The 21,413-nt window shown below is 45.4% G+C and overlaps 1 protein-coding gene across 1 annotated transcript in view; it reads left to right on the forward strand.

Moving 5' to 3' along the window:
* Positions 1-4,609: 4,609 nt before the first annotated feature.
* Positions 4,610-21,413, forward strand: part of ptp4a3b (protein tyrosine phosphatase 4A3b) — a 61,893-nt gene continuing 45,089 nt past the window's right edge. The window contains exon 1 of the mRNA XM_036935926.1: positions 4,610-4,826. The gene's annotated coding sequence lies outside the window, so the exon portion shown is untranslated. The remainder of the gene's footprint in view (positions 4,827-21,413) is intronic.

Below are 21,413 nucleotides of genomic sequence, written 5' to 3' on the forward strand. Positions count from 1 at the left end.
AGTCTTTTCAGTGAGCTGGCTAATTTGTCTCGGTTCATGTAAAAGAGCCGGTTCATTTATCTCTCAAACAACTCTTCGTTCAAAATGCTTCAAAAACGACCTAGAACCATGAAAAAGGTGCGAATATCCAATGTAAAGCCCAAAAGGTAGGTTACCATTATGTCAGATCGTGAAATGTGCGTTCAAGTACATTTTTACCTGGCCAAATTATTCGATGGCCTGTAAAAAAAATAACCAGATTGACGCGCTCTCCTGAATATTTATTGTTTTTGCAGTGAAGATTCACCGTCTTTAGATAATTTGTTTGTAACTTGTCTGCAGAAAAGGTTGTTTTGAGCTCAAAAAGCAGTATGCAAATCAGGGAGCCAAAATATCGGCTCTTTCCAATAAGATCCGTTCAAAAAGAGCCGTTCGCGAAGGAACCATCATCACTACTTCCTGCCAGTACCACATAATCTCAAAATCCCAGAAATACGCATACCCGTACTTTATACCTCAGTGACACATACCCACCTTCCTAGACATGACGCTCAGTCGATGGTGGTACAGATGTGTTGGTTGAAAATCGAAAAGGCACCAAGATTCTTAACTTCCTCAATTGTTTCCTTGGCAACTCTGACTATGACACTTAGCCTAATAAACACATTTCATTCAGATGTCACAAAGAGTTTGGAATATCTGGTTGTCATAACGGTCATCATGGTCTGCCAGTTCAAATGAAAGGCAAATCCCTAGACAATTACCCTAGGTTATTTATAGCAAGCCTCATCATGATGACCTAGTGTTTTTTAATCATATGACTGGTTTCTAGTTTGGATTTTATAGCCTGCCCAATAGTGTATTTTACTTCAAATATGTGGTGCTCAATGCAAGAAAAACAACTCAAAATATAAGTGCATAGCCTACAGTAGGCTATATTTTAATACTGTTCAGATTAATACAACTATAGGGGGGTTATGAAATAACTGGTAAGCCTATGTATGCTAAGCCTCTCCATGGGTATCACTCTAACCCAGATTTACAGGTTGAATACAACATGTGAGAGGGTTACATCACAACAATCACAATTTACTCCTCACCGTTTTAATCATTCACATGTCATAAACTCCTCACCACAAACTGCTCATGTCCTGGGGCAGCGAGACAAATGGCCCCCTATTGTCTACACAGTGATGGGCCCTGATCAAATGTCCAAGCACTATCAAGGGAACACACAAAAGGGTTCTTCGGGTTGTCTCTGTGGAAAGGGTCCTACAGTCCATGGAACCCAAAAGAGTTTTACCTGGAACCAAAAAGGGGTCTTCAAAGGGTTCTATGGGGACAGTCGCATCACCGGGGGCAAACTACCTGCCCTCCAGGACACCTACACCACCCGATGTCACAGGAAGGCCATAAAGATCATCAAGGACATCAACCACCCGAGCCACTGCCTGTTCACCCCGCTATCATCCAGAAGGCGAGGTCAGTACAGGTGCATCAAAGCTGGGACCGAGAGACTGAAAAACAGCTTCTATCTCAAGGCCATCAGACTGTTAAACAGCCACCACTAACACTGAGTGGCTGCTGCCAACACACTGACACTGACTCAACTCCAGCCACTTTAATAATGGGAATTGATGGGAAATGATGTAAATATATCACTAGCCACTTTAAACAATGCTACCTTATATAAATGTTACTTACCCTACATTATTCATCTCATATGCATACGTATATACTGTACTCTATATCATCGACGGTATCCTTATGTAATACATGTATCACTAGCCACTTTATACTATACTATGCCACTTTGTTTACATACTCATCTCATTTGTACATACTGTACCCGATACCATCTACTGTATCTTGCCTATGCTGCTCTGTACCATCACTCATTCATATATCCTTATGTACATATTCTTTATCCCCTTACACTGTGTACAAGACAGTAGTTTTGGAATTGTTAGTTAGATTACTTGTTATTACTGCATTGTCGGAACTAGAAGCACAAGCATTTCGCTACACTCGCATTAACATCTGCTAACCATGTGTATGTGACAAATAAAATTTGATTTGATTTGATTTGATTTGATTTAGATAGTTCCTTTTTTTTGAGTGAGTTGTTAAACTCTGTTTTATCAACAACGCCATCAACAGAAAAAGATAGAGAGTCTGTCCTAAATGGTAACCTAGAGAGTACAGCATTTGACCAGAGCACTATTGGCCCTGGTCAAAAGTCATGCGCTAGAAAGGGAATAGGGTAACATATGAGATATTTGTATAATCTGCAACAGTATGGTTGTAAGAAACTTCAAGCTTCGTCCCAAATGGCACCCTAAATAATTGTTCTGACTGTTTTATTCCTGCTTATGTAGGAATAAAACAGTCGAAGAACCCTTTTAGGTTCTAGATAGTTCCTTTTTTTTCTTAAGAGTGTAGGGTGCCATTTGGGACACAGCCGTATATCCTGTTGGTTCAGTAATCAGGGGGTGTGTGTCGCTGCCTATGCCTGGCGTGCCAAAAAGCCCATAAATCTTTTGCAGCAGGTGCAGCAGGGGATCTGTTTCAGTCAGTCAATGCCAAAGAATAGGGAGAATATGTATCCCAAATGGCACCCTATTCCCTATTATAGTATAGGACCTGGTCAAAAGAAGTACACTATAACGGGAATAGGTTGCAATTTAGGATGTAAGTCTAGAGCAGGCATGGGCAGATATCATATTAAAAACCGCAAACAAAAACCCTACTGCAAAATGTGTAGAATTGCAAAAAATTTGCTGTGAAACTGCAAAAAAAAATGTCTCTCCTCAAATCAAAATGAAATGTTATTTGTCACATGCTTTGTAACTAACAGGTGTAAACTAACAGTGACACACTTCCTTACTTCCTCCCCATGGCTAAATGAGTAGAATGACATGAAATGGGTTAGAACATTTCCAAATCTACTTTCTGCGCCCCAAGGCAAAATGTGTAGCATTGAAATTAACTCTAAAACGTAACTTTTTTCTCTCTGCTGTCAAGAGGGGTACCGCTAAAATGTGGGCTCCAAAAACGGCTGAGGCCTTTGACTGCATGTGTGGGTATGGATGTGGGAATGCAGACCCGCGTGTGCCACTGCGGGCCCTCATCCCTGGTCTAGAGCAGAGCCCATAGGGAACACAGGGGCACGGGCCCTATCCTGTTTTTTTAAATGACATTTTGTTGTTGTTGTCGTTTCTCTGTAACATTACTAGCCACCTAGCAATTTTATGAAGTTGGCTTTAGCTAGCTTTGAAAGATTCCCAATCTCATAACTTCATAACTAGCTACCAAGAAGCCATTTCAGGTTATCCATTAAGTTAGAGTATCTTAGCTGGTGTGCTTGTTGGAAAGGTTGGTACAAAAGCATGCAATAACTAAATATACTGAAAAAGACTCACATTCCTTTCAATCTTTTACCCAGATTTGAGCAGAGATGCAGAGTAGCATATTTTGTTTCTTGAAAAAAAAAAAAAACACCAGTCAGGAGGATTTGACATAGAATTAAGCATAATGATTATGTTTCAGGTGTTCTCCAATTTACGGGTCAGGGGCCTAGAACCCCCTCCAGCCATCCTCATATACTTTACGTCACCTCAGATCTTTGGGGTGCATGACACCCTTGGTCTAGAGTCTAGGCCATGGTAATCGCTTCAGAACAGAGTCTGCCACTGCCTGCTGGAATGACACAGCTGTCAAGCATTTTTATTTCTTACCATGGCTTACACCTATGGCTACATCCTAAATGGCACCCTGTTTCATATATAGTGCACTAATTTTGACCAGGACCCATACAAAAGTAGGGCACTATATGCTGTAGGATTTTTTAAAAAGTGTTTTATTTAACTAGGCAAGTCAGTTAAGAACAAATTCTTATTTACAATGACGGCCTACCCCAGACAACACTGGGCCGATTGTGCACCGTCCTATGGGACTGTCAATCACAGCTGGATGTGATACAGCCTGGATTCAAACTAGGGACTGTAGTGACACCTCGTGCAATGATATGCAGGGCCTTAGATCGCTGCGCCACTCAGGAGCCCGAGGAATAGGATCATATTCCCTATTTAGTGCACAAATGTTGACCAGGGCCCATACATGGCACACCCTATTCCCCATGGGCCCCACCCTATTCCCCTCTCCCATCACAGGCCTTCCTTGTCCTATTTATCAGATAGACAAAGCTATTGCAGATTACTTTCAGATTATTAATATCTTTCTGAGCATTAAATTACACTGCATTCTGTGTCAGAGCCTGCTTTTATACTTTATTACATACAGTCACACATGTTTGACTGTGGTCGAGAGGCTTGGATCTATCGTTTGATTGGTCTGTCTGTCTGTCTGTCGTACCAGAATACTAGTACTCGGTGTAACATCACCACCAAGTAGCTGTTGTGTACACTTTTATCGTACGCTAGATGGTGTACCAGAGCAACCTAAAATATATACGTTTAGAGCATTGTAGACGTATCATTATGCTATGCAGCTGGGTATTAGACAACAAATAATGGGGTTAGGTAGAAAACATTTTAGAAAACGTCTGGACAGATGACATTGAGAATCTGACATAAGTGTGTTCCCGCCAGCTGTTTAAATGGTTCTGAGACCCGCCCCTATTCTCACAGAACGATTGTGACGCGCGGTCCCCATGGAGACAGAGGAGGGAGAAATGTCATTGTCGTTTTAAAATCACATGGACCGAGTTTTGATCGCTCCGTCTGTATGCAATAAAATAGCTACAAACAATGTGAAATTGCTCATAAAAGTATCCAGGAGCTGCTGCCGACCAAGCAGTTTAAGATACCATCAGTAGCTTGGAGACGGTAAGCCTCTATCAAATGAAATATGAATTTGCATGCAAGATCTAGTCTAACGTTACGGATGTAGCTATCTAACGTTAGCTAGCTTAGTGCTAGTTAGCTTGCCCGTAACAACAGTAGCGGTCTGGTTATGATGGTCTTTGTAACTAGCTACCATGCAAACGGTAAACTTGCGTTGTGTGCTAACTTGCCAACGATGAACCAACCATGTGAAGATTCTTGAAACAGGCTTAGTGTTTTGATGGCAACAGGTTAGCATTTTTAAGGGGGTGCGCAGTCCTTGTGCTTCTTCCTTGAATCAAACCATTTTAGAAGCTTTCTTGCTATTGAGGTTGGCTTTACAAATACTGTTACACACGGAACATTTGAATCTTATTTCTACCGCAATTCCTCGGAAAAAACGATTCGTTTTTCTTGAAAATGCCCGGCTCGCTGAGATGCAAATAAATTCTTGCTCCAGTCCTTTTGTTTACTTTAGTTGATGATGGCACACTAACGTTATGCCCATTTCTATGCAACTTTATGGAGGAACTCTCCCTAAAACCTCGAGTCCAGCTTTTATACACTGCGGGGTATGGGCGCTGCTCTCAGTTTTTATTTCAGATCAAGATACTGATGAAATTTAACTGCACCAGACAAGATTATATTTATGCATTTAGACAATTGCACACAGTGCTGCTGTTTTCTCATCCTCAAAATGTCCAAAGCTGATTTGTAGATTTACTATTGATATTTTTAAAGCAGTTATACAACCATGTACAGCAGCTAAATCCCTTTCACTTCACGAAATGTTCTTTATCCAATTAGTGAAATAAATCCTGATTTGGGGCGCAGTGGTCTAAGGCACTGCATCTCAGTGCAAGAGGCGTCACTACAGGCCCTGGTTCGAATCCAGGCTGTATCACATCTGGCCGTGATTGGGAGTCCCATAGGGCGGCGCACAATTGGCCCAGCGTCGTCCGGGTTTGGCCGCGGAAGGCCGTCATTGTAAATAAGAATTTGTTCTTAACTGACTTGCCTAGTTAAATAAAGGTATCCTTTAAAACTGTCATTTTAATATCATGGATGGTCCGTCCTTGCGTCCATAGCGCTGGCTATGAGTTTTAGAGTAGTAAAAAAAATAAAACATCTGTCCCATCCCTTTGCTTTTTTGTGAAACAGTGACTGACGGGGAGGACGCTTTGTTATTGTTTCAACTGCTGATTGCCCCTTTAAGAACCTTTTGGCCTTTTGCAAGTAACACAGTTCGACATGGATAAATCTGTCGTGAAAAAGTTATTGTGCTGTATTTCAAAATACCCCTGTATACGTTTACTTCACCGGCTGCCAGTGGTTATGGAAAGTGGGTCTGATTGGAATAGCGTAGTGTTGGCTAGCAGGTAGCTCTAGATTTTTCTGTTAAAGTACTCTGCCCTGTTGTCACAGGTGTGAACAGGTGTGTGTGTGAAGCAGCAACCTGGTGAGAGGGTGGGCATCTCATCTGCCCTGTTGATTACTTCTCCAGTCTTTCCCACATGAAGTCGCTCCGTCACAGACTTTCACATAGCATTCTCTCTCTGTTTTATTGAGGCTGTGGTACTATTGTCCAGACTGACTTCATTACAGGCTACTGCTGTGGTTTGTGGTCCCGGCGGGTCTCCAATATGTTTCTTCTGTCATATAGGCCTAACAGCAGGAAGCGCTGAGGCCTGGGAACAACTCTCCTCTTCTTTCTTGGTTTTGTGTGTTCCTTCCTAAAGGAAGTCATGCTTAGGACAGGCTCAAACTCGAGGCTCTTTTGTGGCCACATTTTATTTGTGAGCCACTGACATAATGGGCATATTTCTCCTTGGAGTGTATCCCAAATGGCATGCTTTTCCCGATGGGTCTTGGTCCAAAGTAGTGCACTATATAGAGTATCCCTATAGGGTGCCATTTGGGATCCAACCCCATGTCTAATTGTAAAGAACCTGTCCTTCTAGTGCTGAGGTTGATGACGCCAGTTGTTTTTGATATAGGTCCTGAGTAGAGGCTAGGTCACCGTGGAAACTCTCCTTATGCATAAAGTCCTGTTCTAGTCACCCTGCTGCTCTGCCCACTGACCTGGCTCAACCTCATTGTTTCCCCCTTTACTGTGACACCGGCTTCTCTCTGCTGGTTGTAAACCAGGAAGGTGTGAGGAGGGAGGCCCACCCCAGTTTGTCACACACCGGCCGGCATCCCAAATGATACCTTATTCCCCACTTCTGACCAGGGCCCTATGGGGGCACTACATAGGGCCCTATGGGGGCACTACATAGGGCCCTATGGGGGCACTACATAGGGAATTAGGTGCCGTTTTGAGATGTAGCCACAGCCTACCTAATCAACCGCTGGCTCAGGAAGGGGGAGGGAAGGGTGGAGCCCCCGCTCCCCCACCGCTGACTCAGGAAGGGCCAGGAGAGGGAAGGGTGGAGCCCACGCCCACCACCGCTGGGCAGGGGTGTCCTAACAGTTGAACGTGTCAGTCCTCACTCATGGCATCGGCAACCAATGACGTAAATGGCTGCCATGGGGCAAGGGGTGGCTTCCTCCGCGTCAGTCATCCTGATACACCCCTTTTATTGGGAAAATATGAGACCCTGGAAAATGCATGAAGGAGGACTGGTGGGTGGTGGATGTGCTGGCACACACTCTGTGTGGAACTTGTTGGGGGGGCACAAGCAAACAGTTTCCCTGATGCTGGAAACAGAGCTACAATTCCAATCTATGAAGAAATGATTAGCTATAAAAGCATGGAAACCTCGCAAATGATCTCGCTTTCCCTTGCAAATGATGATCCCTGTACGCACTTGATTTCTACGTTGGATTATTCCGTTGTGTTAGACCCTTTTATGTTTTTATGCTGTGAAAGCGGTTGTGTGTGGCTGAGTCAAGTGATCCCAACTCATGAGGAGGCCTCTTCTGGGGATTCAGCTTTGTTCTCAAAGCCCCCTGGGATCAGTCACTCTTGACAGTAGTGAGGGAACCTGTTACTTTGTGGCTGGCTGGTAATACCACCCCCAGGTCACTCTTGACAGTAGTGAGGGAACCTGTTACTTTGTGGCTGGTAATACCCCCCCCCCCCCCCCCAGATCACTCTTGACAGTGGTGATGGAACCTGTTACTTTGTGGCTGGTAATACCCCCCCAGATCACTCTTGACAGTAGTGAGGGAACCTGTTACTTTGTGGCTGGTAATACCCCCCCCAGGTCACTCTTGACAGTAGTGAGAGAACCTGTTACTCTGTGGCTGGTAATACCCCCCCCCAGGTCACTCTTGGCAGAAGTGAGGGAACCTGTTACTTTGTGGCTGGTAATACCCCCCAGATCACTCTTGACAGTAGTGAGAGAACCTGTTACTTTGTGGCTGGTAATACACCCCCCCCCCCAGATCACTCTTGACAGTAGTGAGAGAACCTGTTACTCTGTGGCTGGTAATACCCCCCCAGGTCACTCTTGGCAGTAGTGAGAGAACCTGTTACTTTGTGGCTGGTAATACACCCCCCCCCCCCCCCCCCCCAGATCAGTCTTGACAGTGGTGAGGGAACCTGTTACTTTGTGGCTGGTAATACCCCCCCCCCCCCCCCAGATCACTCTTGACAGTAGTGAGAGAACCTGTTACTTTGTGGCTGGTAATACCCCCCCAGGTCACTCTTGGCAGTAGTGAGAGAACCTGTTACTTTGTGGCTGGTAATACACCCCCCCCCCCCCCCCCCCCCCCCCCAGACCACTCTTGACAGTGGTGAGGGAACCTGTTACTTTGTGGCTGGTAATACCCCCCCCCCCCCCCCAGATCACTCTTGACAGTAGTGAGAGAACCTGTTACTTTGTGGCTGGTAATACCCCCCCAGATCACTCTTGACAGTAGTGAGGGAACCTGTTACTTTGTGGCTGGTAATACCCTCCCCAGGTCACTCTTGACAGTAGTGAGAGAACCTGTTACTCTGTGGCTGGTAATACCCCCCCAGGTCACTCTTGGCAGAAGTGAGGGAACCTGTTACTCTGTGGCTGGTAATACCCCCCCAGGTCACTCTTGACAGTAGTGAGAGAACCTGTTACTCTGTGGCTGGTAATACCCCCCCCAGGTCACTCTTGACAGTAGTGAGAGAACCTGTTACTTTGTGGCTGGTAATACCCCCCCCCCCCCACTTCAGATCACTCTTGACTGTAGTGAGAGAACCTGTTACTTTGTGGCTGGTAATACCCTCCCCAGGTCACTCTTGACAGTAGTGAGAGAACCTGTTACTCTGTGGCTGGTAATACCCCCCCCCCCCCCCCCCCCCCCCCAGGTCACTCTTGACAGAAGTGAGGGAACCTGTTCCTCTGTGGCTGGTAATACCCCCCCAGGTCACTCTTGACAGTAGTGAGGGAACCTGTTACTTTGTGGCTGGCTGGTAATAACGCCCCAGGTTCATAGCAGAACCAGCCATGTTGCCCCAAGCCAAGTTTCACAGCTACAGCTCAAATGGCACCCTATTACCTATTGAGTGCACTACTTTTGACCAGGACTAGGACCCATAGGACTAGGACCCATAGGTCTTGGTCAAAGTAGTGCACTATATAGGGAATAGGGTGCCATTTGTTAATTGGCCCTCCATCTGACTTTCCCCTGGCCTTCTGCATGCAGGACCTGGCTCCCAGCCAACCAACTGCTGTTAAAGAAGCATAAAGAGACAGAATACAACTGGTGGAGCTTTGGGACTCGTATTGGAGCCTAATAAATGGTTATGTTAGGATTCCCTAAGGAGCAGGCCTCCCCTTTTCCTCATTGGCATTTTGGAGCACTAATTGGGCACAGACATCACAGCCCAGGCAAGCCCACTGGTACGCATGTACACGCTCAAAAAGAGAGGCAAGCAGGAAGCACATTGTTTTAAAAGGGAACTTCTTCTGGAAGTGCAAATAGGTTCCTGACCCATTTGGATCGACCACTCTGAAAGGTGAGATCTCCGTTAAGTTTAAGTTTGAAGCTATTCTTGTTATTTCTGCTTGTTAAAGTGCAAAACTGTAAGGCAGAGCTTTCTGCTTTTCAGTTTTTGTTCTGTAATGATATGGTCTTGGACTTTTATAGAATGTTTAGCCTCATGGCAAAGTAATAGCAGGTATTGCACCGATGCTTCCTCTTCGAATTACAGAGCTGTATTTTTTTATTTTATTATTATTTATGTTTTTTACCTTTATTTAACTAGGCAAGTCAGTTAAGAACAAATTCTTATTTACAATGACGGCCTTGGAACAGTTCAGTGCCTGTTCAGGGGCAGAACGACCTTGTCAGCTCGGGGGTTTTGAACTTGCAACCTTCCGGTTACTAGTCCAACGCTCTAACCACTAGGCTACCCTGTCTCCTTGTGCTGTGTGGATATAGTTGTTCTTCATGAATTACAGAGCTGTACGTCTCATTGTGCTGTGTGGATATAGTTGTCCTTCATGAATTACAGAGCTGTACGTCTCATTGTGCTGTGTGGATATAGTTGTCCTTCATGAATTACAGAGCTGTACGTCTCATTGTGCTGTGTGGATATAGTTGTCCTTCATGAATTACAGAGCTGTACGTCTCATTGTGCTGTGTGGATATAGATGTCCTCCATGAATTACAGAGCTGTACGTCTCATTGTGCTGTGTGGATATAGTTGTCCTTCAGGAATTACAGAGCTGTACGTCTCATTGTGCTGTGTGGATATAGATGTCCTCCATGAATTACAGAGCTGTACGTCTCATTGTGCTGTGTGGATATAGTTGTCCTTCATGAATTACAGAGCTGTACGTCTCATTGTGCTGTGTGGATATAGTTGTCCTTCATGAATTACAGAGCTGTACGTCTCATTGTGCTGTGTGGATATAGATGTCCTCCATGAATTACAGAGCTGTACGTCTCATTGTGCTGTGTGGATATAGTTGTCCTTCATGAATTACAGAGCTGTACGTCTCATTGTGCTGTGTGGATATAGTTGTCCTTCATGAATTACAGAGCTGTACGTCTCATTGTGCTGTGTGGATATAGTTGTCCTTCATGAATTACAGAGCTGTACGTCTCATTGTGCTGTGTGGATATAGATGTCCTCCATGAATTACAGAGCTGTACGTCTCATTGTGCTGTGTGGATATAGATGTCCTCCATGAATTACAGAGCTGTACGTCTCATTGTGCTGTGTGGATATAGTTGTCCTTCATGAATTACAGAGCTGTACGTCTCATTGTGCTGTGTGGATATAGTTGTTCTTCATGAATTACAGAGCTGTACGTCTCATTGTGCTGTGTGGATATAGATGTCCTCCATGAATTACAGAGCTGTACGTCTCATTGTGCTGTGTGGATATAGTTGTCCTTCATGAATTACAGAGCTGTACGTCTCATTGTGCTGTGTGGATATAGATGTCCTCCATGAATTACAGAGCTGTACGTCTCATTGTGCTGTGTAGATATAGTTGTCCTTCATGAATTACAGAGCTGTACGTCTCATTGTGCTGTGTGGATATAGATGTCCTCCATGAATTACAGAGCTGTACGTCTCATTGTGCTGTGTAGATATAGTTGTCCTTCATGAATTACAGAGCTGTACGTCTCATTGTGCTGTGTGGATATAGATGTCCTCCATGAATTACAGAGCTGTACGTCTCATTGTGCTGTGTGGATATAGTTGTCCTTCATGAATTACAGAGCTGTACGTCTCATTGTACTGTGTGGATATAGATGTCCTCCATGAATTGTTAACAGGATAAGTCAGTCAATTGGTATTTAGGAAAATCCTCAGCAATTTAAGGCTTTTCATTGTGGAGACGTGTTGGACATGTTTATTTGTTGTATTTTTCTCCCTACAGTAGCTTGTTGTATTTTTCTCCCTACAGTAGCTTGTTGTATTTTTCTCCCTACAGTAGCTTGTTGTATTTTTCTCCCTACAGTAGCTTGATGTTTTTTTTTCTCCCTACAGTAGCTTGATGTTTTTTTTTCTCCCTACAGTAGCTTGTTGTATTTTTCTCCCTACAGTAGCTTGTTGTAGTTTTCTCCCTACAGTAGCTTGTTGTATTTTTCTCCCTACAATAGCTTGTTGTATTTTTCTCCCTACAGTAGCTTGTTGTATTTTTCTCCCTACAGTAGCTTGTTGTAGTTTTCTCCCTACAGTAGCTTGTTGTATTTTTCTCCCTACAGTAGCTTGTTGTATTTTTCTCCCTACAGTAGCTTGTTGTATTTTTCTCCCTACAGTAGCTTGTTGTATTTTTCTCCCTACAGTAGCTTGTTGTAGTTTTCTCCCTACAGTAGCTTGTTGTAGTTTTCTCCCTACAGTAGCTTGTTGTATTTTTCTCCCTACAGTAGCTTGTTGTATTTTTCTCCCTACAGTAGCTTGTTGTATTTTTCTCCTCCTACAGTAGCTTGTTGTATTTTTCTCCTCCTACAGTAGCTTGTTGTATTTTTCTCCTCCTACGTGAGCTTGTTGTATTTTCACCTGCGGTAGCTTGATGTATTTCTCCTTCTCTAGCTTTGTCTCCCAGTGTATGATGTAATCTTCTGGAGGATTAATTAACTTAGTGAAAGAGATTCCCAAGCAAGTGACTGAAGAAGTTCAACCAACCCACGAGGAAAGACCCAACGCAGGCCTCTGAAGTTCAGGAGGTTCCTTCAAGCCTGCAGGCAGCTGCACAGTTTAGGCTAGTTAGCATGGCGTGCATTATCTCCAGAAAACTCCAGAGTCATACTAACTCATTTAAATGTTGCTGTTGCTCACAGAGGTCTTCTTGACCTGGCTCCTCTTTCATCTGGTTCTCTCACCCTCATCTGATATATTCCATCTGACATGGCCTTTTTAATGACACTCTGAGGAGGGGATTCTCCAGACATTCCTAATCTTGATTTATGAAGTGCCAGTGAGCCCTTACTCTAGGGAGTGTGCGCTCGCTTGTCTGCTGATGGACGGCTGTGGTTTTTGTGTGTCCTAAATGGCACCCTGTTATCTACATAGTGCACTGCTTATAGGGCTTTGGGCTTAGACAGGCACCACAGAGATACAATGAAGGGAAATGCTTCCTGTGGGGGATCCCGCCTACTTCTGCCACACTTGGCTAAATCAGATGGGATATTTTTGGAATTTTGTGATGTGTTGTCAGAGAGAGAGATGGGGGGGAGGGGGTGTGAAGCAATTGTATTTGTCATCTGCAAAGAGCTCAGAGCACTGGCATATTTGCCTGTGTTTATGGAAGGCTTTGAGGCAGTGAAGCTATATTTAAGATCACCTCTGGAGTCCTTAAGGGTGGAAAGTGCCAGTGCCTGCTGGTGCCTGTTCTGACTGCCAACACTGTAGAGCTGTCAGATGAGCACACGAATGCCGGCCTCTCTTAACCTGATATCTAATCTTGAAAACTGGCACATGGAAACAAGACCATGGTACGGTTGTCAGCTTTCTTAGACGGGTAAAAACCAAAGTGTTGCTTTGCTGCTAACCTCACGTTCTCCCCTCCAGAGAACTAGGCTAACTAGTACCAGGATCACCTCACGTTCTCCCCTCCAGAGAACTAGGCTAACTAGTACCAGTATCACCTCACGTTCTCCCCTCCAGAGAACTAGGCTAACTAGTACCAGGATCACCTCACGTTCTCCCCTCCAGAGAACTAGGCTAACTAGTACCAGGATCGCTCAACTTCCATTTCTGTCTCGAGTTTCCACATTTTAATGGCACTAGGGGCTGTTTGATGTACCTATATTGTAGGTCATAGGCCCTATGTATTATCAGTGACACTCCAGCAGTTCGAGATGACTGGAAGAGGAACTAAAGTGACACTTGACTTGAGTAAGGATTTTTCAAACAGTCTTTGGCAGGTTTGTTTTTCTCTGAAAAGGTAAGATGGATTGGACTGGTGTTATTGTCATTGTAGTGGGAAAATGAGAGCAAATTTGAACCCGTGTGAGATGTGATTACTGCAATCTACTGTAAATGACAAATTTAGTGATTTTAGGGGCAAGGCCATATGGCGTTCAAGCGGTGCTCAATCTGCCACGGCACCAAGTCCATTAACCAAAATATCCAATTAAATTGATTTGAAAACTGAATACCTGAGGCACTGTTCCTTCTGAAGTTGCCATTTGCGCAACTTCACCAATCTTGTAATCTAAGCGTAGGCAGTCAACATTTTAAAACTATTTAACCAGAAACGTAATTGTTTGAAACCTGGACGTTTTGGGGTATTTTATGAGGCATGTCTTAGAGTTACTAGCATAGGAATGTTATGGGGATTCTTTCATAAACACTTCCTTATATGCCACTGAAACCAGTATTTATCTCATGTTCTCAACTTTCTTTCGTTGTCGAGGAGCCAAAGACACAATCCTAGTCAGAGTAACAGCCCTAGTCAGAGTAACAGCCCTAGTCAGAGTAACAGCCCTGGTCAGAGTAACAGCCCTGGTCAGAGTAACAGCCCTGGTCAGAGTAACAGCCCTGGTCAGAGTAACAGCCCTGGTCAGAGTAACAGCCCTGGTCAGAGTAACAGCCCTGGTCAGAGTAACAGCCCTGGTCAGAGTAACAGCCCTGGTCAGAGTAACAGCCCTGGTCAGAGTAACAGCCCTAGTCAGAGTAACAGCCCTAGTCAGAGTAACAGCCCTAGTCAGAGTAACAGCCCTAACAGCCCTAGTCAGAGTAACAGCCCTAGTCAGAGTAACAGTCCTAGTCAGAGTAACAGCCCTAGTCATAGTAACAGCCCTAACAGCCCTAGTCAGAGTAACAGCCCTAGTCATAGTAACAGCCCTAGTCAGAGTAACAGCCCTAGTCAGAGTAACAGCCCTAGTCAGAGTAACAGCCCTAGTCATAGTAACAGCCCTAACAGCCCTAGTCAGAGTAACAGCCCTAGTCAGAGTAACAGCCCTAGTCAGAGTAACAGCCCTAGTCAGAGTAACAGCCCTAGTCAGAGTAACAGCCCATGCTTGTGTTTTTAGATCTTTCTAAATTTCTGAAGGATATGAAACCTCACGGTGCATTTTTGAGAATGGTGTTTTCCCCCTTATTGCATTTTGGAGCTTTCACACTGGCGTGTGTGCATTGCTGCGCTTATAATGTGAAGAAATAGCCAAATAGTTGATCAACATTTTTTGGGCTAAACGTTCTGATCCGTTGCATCAGCCTCATTTGCTTTTTAAGATGTTTTTTGATATTCAGTGGTTGTATTAATTTGTGATCTGTCGTCCCACAACTGTCCCAGAGTCAGTTTGGAATATTTATTTCTCACACAGAAGGACAAGCTGACCAATAGAATGGGTCAACGTTTGTCCTATGGGGGATAGTAGATTGACAGGCTGGTGCTTTTGGTTGATGTCGGCGGATGAAAAGTCAAATGTGGACAGTTCTAACATTTTCAATATGCGCCTCGGAATTCAAAAGGTAGGATGAGCGCCAAATGCATCCCCGACGTCTGTCTTCACTTCATCCCTGATGTGTCTGACCCGATCACGTGACGGGCGTCGGCGAATAAGAATTGAGATATCTGAGAGACCCATGTCAGTGAGAGGTGATTTGGAGCATGGCGATTTGGCACCCGGGAGAAGGGAATTCTAATTATTATATTCAGCCCAAGGGCACAACAACCACTTTGGACGTAAGGCAGGGGGACATTACTGCCACACACAAGGGGGACATTACTGCCACACACAAGGGGTACATTACTGCCACACACAAGGGGGGACATTACTGCCACACACAAGGGGGACATTACTGCCACACACAAGGGGTACATTACTGCCACACACAAGGGGGGACATTACTGCCACACACAAGGGGGGACATTACTGCCACACACAAGGGGGGACATTACTGCCACACACAAGGGGGGACATTACTGCCACACACAAGGGGGGACATTACTGCCACACACAAGGGGGGACATTACTGCCACACACAAGGGGGGACATTACTGCCACACACAAGGGGGACATTACTGCCACACACAAGGGTTACATTACTGCCACACACAAGGGTTACATTACTGCCACACACAAGGGGTACATTACTGCCACACACAAGGGGGGGACATTACTGCCACACACAAGGGGTACATTACTGCCACACACAAGGGGTACATTACTGCCACACACAAGGGGGGACTTTACTGCCACACACAAGGGGGGACATTACTGCCACACACAAGGGGGGACATTACTGCCACACACAAGGGGGGACATTACTGCCACACACAAGGGTTACATTACTGCCACACACAAGGGGGGACATTACTGCCACACACAAGGGGTACATTACTGCCACACACACAAGGGGGACTTTACTGCCACACACAAGGGGGGACATTACTGCCACACACAAGGGGTACATTACTGCCACACACACAAGGGGGACTTTACTGCCACACACAAGGGGGGACATTACTGCCACACACAAGGGGGACATTACTGCCACACACAAGGGTTACATTACTGCCACACACAAGGGGGGACATTACTGCCACACACAAGGGGTACATTACTGCCACACACACAAGGGGGACTTTACTGCCACACACAAGGGGGACATTACTGCCACACACAAGGGGGACATTACTGCCACACACAAGGGTTACATTACTGCCACACACAAGGGGGACTTTACTGCCACACACAAGGGGGGACATTACTGCCACACACAAGGGGGGACATTACTGCCACACACAAGGGGGGCATTACTGCCACACACAAGGGGGACATTACTGCCACACACAAGGGGGACATTACTGCCACACACAAGGGGGACATTACTGCCACACACAAGGACGGGCTTTACTGCCACACACAAGGACGGGCTTTACTGCCACACACAAGGACGGGCTTTACTGCCACACACAAGGACGGGCTTTACTGCCACACACAAGGACGGGCTTTACTGCCACACACAAGGACGGGCTTTACTGCCACACACAAGGACGGGCTTTACTGCCACACACAAGGACGGGGTTTTACTGCCACACACAAGGACGGGGTTTTACTGCCACACACAAGGACGGGGTTTTACTGCCACACACAAGGACGGGGTTTTACTGCCACACACAAGGACGGGGTTTTACTGCCACACACAAGGGGGGGTTTTACTGCCACACACAAGGACGGGCTTTACTGCCACACACAAGGACGGGCTTTACTGCCACACACAAGGACGGGGTTTTACTGCCACACACAAGGGGGGGTTTTACTGCCACACACAAGGGTGGGCTTTACTGCCACACACAAGGGGGGGCTTTACTGCCACACACAAGGGGGGGGGCTTTACTGCCACACACAAGGGGAGGGGCTTTACTGCCACACACAAGGGGGGGCTTTACTGCCACACACAAGGGGGGGCTTTACTGCCACACACAAGGGGGGGAATTACTGCCACACACAAGGGGGGGAATTACTGCCACACACAAGGGGGGGAATTACTGCCACACACAAGGGGGGACATTACTGCCACACACAAGGGGGGACATTACTGCCACACACAAGGGGGGCATTACTGCCACACACAAGGGGGCTTCGACTTCATGCCGCCGGAATATTCGAGGCCTGCATAGCCCTCCTGTAACTCAGTGTTAAATAACCCACGGCATGTGTACTGCTAGTCCCCTAGTTCTACGCAGTGTTAAGTAACCCAGGGCATGTGTACTGCTAGTCCCCTAGTTCTACGCAGTGTTAAGTAACCCAGGGCATGTGTACTGCTAGTCACCTAGTCCTACGCAGTATTAAATAACCCAGGGCATGTGTACTGCTAGTCACCTAGTTCTACGCAGTGTTAAATAACCCAGGGCATGTGTACTGCTAGTCACCTAGTTCTACGCAGTATTAAATAACCCAGGGCATGTGTACTGCTAGTCACCTAGTTCTACGCAGTGTTAAATAACCCAGGGCATGTGTACTGCTAGTCACCTAGTTCTACGCAGTATTAAATAACCCAGGGCATGTGTACTGCTAGTCACCTAGTTCTACGCAGTGTTAAGTAACCCAGGGCATGTGTACTGCTAGTCCCCTAGTTCTACGCAGTTCTTGCTTCCAAGTGAATGCAGCCTGGTTGGTATATTTAGCCCTAATCTTTCAGTAGCCTAATTCCCCATGACTTTCAATTGGGAGTGGAATTCAGAATGCCAAACAGAAGTTCATTGTTAGATGTTGTCTGAGGTAATTGGTAGCAAGGCTGAAGATGAGAAGTAGTCGCTTAACGTTGACGTTGGAAAGGGAATCCGAGATGAAAGGCAGGTAGCCTGAGTGCCAGTCTGTTTGTGCCATCATGCCAAACCCTTGTCACTCATGGTCATGTTTGGCTTGACAATGGCATCAATGGAGCTGGTAAGAGCACAAACAGGTGTGGGACCGGGCTAAAGGCAGGCTGGCTGCACCATGGATCATGTGAACCCCTGTAGTACTGTAGCCTAACGTCCAATCGATCGGCAGCAACGAGGTGTCTGATCTGAATCCAGGACAACTGAATACGAGAGGCAACTCTCTAAAGATAGAGGAAGAAGACATTTACACCATGAGCCCAGCGGGGTCAGTAATGCAGTATGAAATCCTCATGTCTAGCAGGGCATTAAGAGGTATTTAGTTCCGGTGTTCCACACCCTGTGGCTCCTATTTATATCTGAAACACCAATCCTGTGTGTCTCAGTTGTGGCTTACAGCAGGTCCACCATTCAGAGCCACCAGTCCTCATGTGATCTGTTGTGGCCTGGATGAAAGAGTTCAGTTGCAGCAGCAGCTGGCTTCCTGCTCATAACACAGGAAGTGCAATAAAAAAAGGAAGTTGGAATGAAGATGCTTGAAAGCTATTGCGCAAGGATTAGTCAAGTGTGCATGTGTATTTGTTGCCTTGATCAAACCCATGTGTCAAGCTCAACATGTCCCGTGATGATATATTTACCAGGGGGATTTGAAAGCTACAGACCGTGTTGTTCCTAGCAACATCTTCTTACTGGGCCGTGTTGCTCCTAGCAACATCTTCCTACTGGGCCGTGTTGCTCCTAGCAACATCTTCCTACTGGGCCGTGTTGCTCCTAGCAACATCTTCCTACTGGGCCGTGTTGCTCCTAGCAACATCTTCCTACTGGGCCGTGTTGCTCCTAGCAACTTCTTCCTACTGGGCCGTGTTGCTCCTAGCAACTTCTTCCTACTGGGCCGTGTTGCTCCTAGCAACATCTTCCTACTGGGCCGTGTTGCTCCTAGCAACTTCTTCCTACTGGGCCGTGTTGCTCCTAGCAACATCTTCCTACTGGGCCGTGTTGCTCCTAGCAACATCTTCCTACTGGGCCGTGTTGCTCCTAGCAACATCTTCCTACTGGGCCGTGTTGCTCCTAGCAACATCTTCCTACTGGGCCGTGTTGCTCCTAGCAACATCTTCCTACTGGGCCGTGTTGCTCCTAGCAACATCTTCCTACTGGGCCGTGTTGCTCCTAGCAACATCTTCCTACTGGGCCGTGTTGCTCCTAGCAACTTCTGCCTACTATATAGCCAAGTATTTCCAGGAAATAAATTCAGCCTTATCATGTTAGAAATACCATTTTGCTGAGGTTCTTAAGATTCATTGGTAGGTCTAAACCTCTTCCAATATTTGTGCCATGCCTGCGTCCCAAATGGCACTCTTTTCCCTATATGTGCACTACTGGTCAAACGTTTTAGAACACCTTCTCATTCCAGGGTTTTTCTTTATTTTTACTATTTTCTACATTGTAGAATAATAGTGACCATGAAAATTATGAAATAACACTTGGAATCACGTAGTAACCAAAAAAGTTTTATAAAATATATTTTGAATTGTTTATTTGAGATTCTTCAAATAGCCACCCTTTGCCTCTTGGCATTCTCTTAACCAGCTTTACCTAGATGCTTTTACATTTCTTTAACACTTTTTTGGTTACTACATGATTCCATATGTGTTATTTCATAGTTGTGATGTCTTTACTATTATTCTACAATGTAGGAAATAGTAAAAATGAAAGAAAAACACTTGAATGAGTAGATGTGTTCTAAAACATTTGACCTGTTGTGTGTGTGTGTGTGTGTGTGTTTGACCAGAGATGTTAAAAGTAGTGTGTACACACACACACACACGCACACACACACAACTTTTAACGTATCTGGTCAAAAGTTAAAGGGAATAGAGTGCCATTTGGGACATAGCCTACCCCATGTCTAAACCATAGATCTGTGACTGGCTCAGAGTTGAGCAAGTACATCAGACAGAGCAGAGATAGTAGAGCAATCTGTTCCTGTTTCTCTACTTGAGAGTGCAGCTTTCTTGTGGGTTACCCTTAGTTCAGCTAAATTAACCAGTGTGCCACTCTGGCTGACATTGGCCTTTGGAGTGGGCTCTGTTGGGGGAAAAAAATCCATTCATCCTATTTTTGGAAGCTGGTATGTCCTCCGCAGGACTCCCTGCTCTAAGAGAAAACAGTATTGGAGTGGGGTTTTGTGTAGAAGCCACATCAAGCACGTAGCTTTCCGGGAAAAATCCATCCTATCCCCTATGGCCTTTTTATAGATGTGTATGACACACACAAGTCCCCATAGCCAGAAGCCTTGTAGGCCTACTTTTACCAGACTGTAGTTGCTCGCCGAGGCTTGCAGAGGCCATAGGTGGAGAGGGCCTATTGGCAGCAATAACAACAGTGATGATGTCATATAAAGATAATGAACCTCTCTGGTTGGTTGCCTCCTCTGACCATGTGAGCCAACCAAGGGGAAAAAGGATGAGCTCATGTTATCTCAGTGATTATATTACTCATACTTACGTCCACTTTCCATACAGAGCAGTTCATCTAGTCCACTCAGCTGAACGCATTAGCTAGATATTTGATGGCCGCACTCACTGAGGGTGATTCCAAGGTTACACTGTGTACACACGTCTTCAGGTAACCCTGGGTGGGGTTTTTAAAACGTATTTATTTAACCTTTATCCAACCAGGAAGTCACATTAAGGTCAGAAGACCTCTTTTACAAGGGAGACCTGGCCAAGAGGGTAGCAATGGTGCGTGGGGTACAATCAAATCACATTTTATTGGTCACATCCACATATTTAGCCGACGTTATTGCGGGCGTAGAGAAATGCTGGTGGTCCTAGCTCCAACAGTGCAGTAGTATCTAACAATTCAAAACAATACACACACATCTAAAAGTAAAAGACTGGAATTAAGAAATATATAAATATTAGGACGAGCCATGTCGGAGTGGCATTGACTAAATACAGTAGAATACAGTATCTACATATGAGATGAGTAAAACGGTATGTAAACATTAACAATGGATTTGATGTCAAATCTAAAAACGAGCCAGGATTTTGGGGGGGGTATGTATGATCACATGTGCCTGCAGGGGAGTGACCTTGCAGGATGCACACCAGCTGTACTATCCCTTTAGGAGTCACTATAGTGACAGAGATCTCTGACTCCTTGGGGTCTGACAGGCTGGCCTGTTTATACATGCACTTGACCTTGATTTCTGACGTCCAACAAAGGATTCCCATGAGGTCAAGAATAGCCCTTCATCTCAAAAGGAGGTTTTGCTGTACCAGCTATCAAAAGTTTTATCAGAGTCTCAGGGCTCTCTCTCTCTCTGTATGAATCAATGACCTACCAACAAAGTCCCTGTCCTTCTAGTCTTT

This window comes from Oncorhynchus mykiss, chromosome 2 (genome assembly GCF_013265735.2).
Source record: "Oncorhynchus mykiss isolate Arlee chromosome 2, USDA_OmykA_1.1, whole genome shotgun sequence".
Taxonomy (NCBI): Eukaryota; Metazoa; Chordata; class Actinopteri; order Salmoniformes; family Salmonidae; genus Oncorhynchus; species Oncorhynchus mykiss.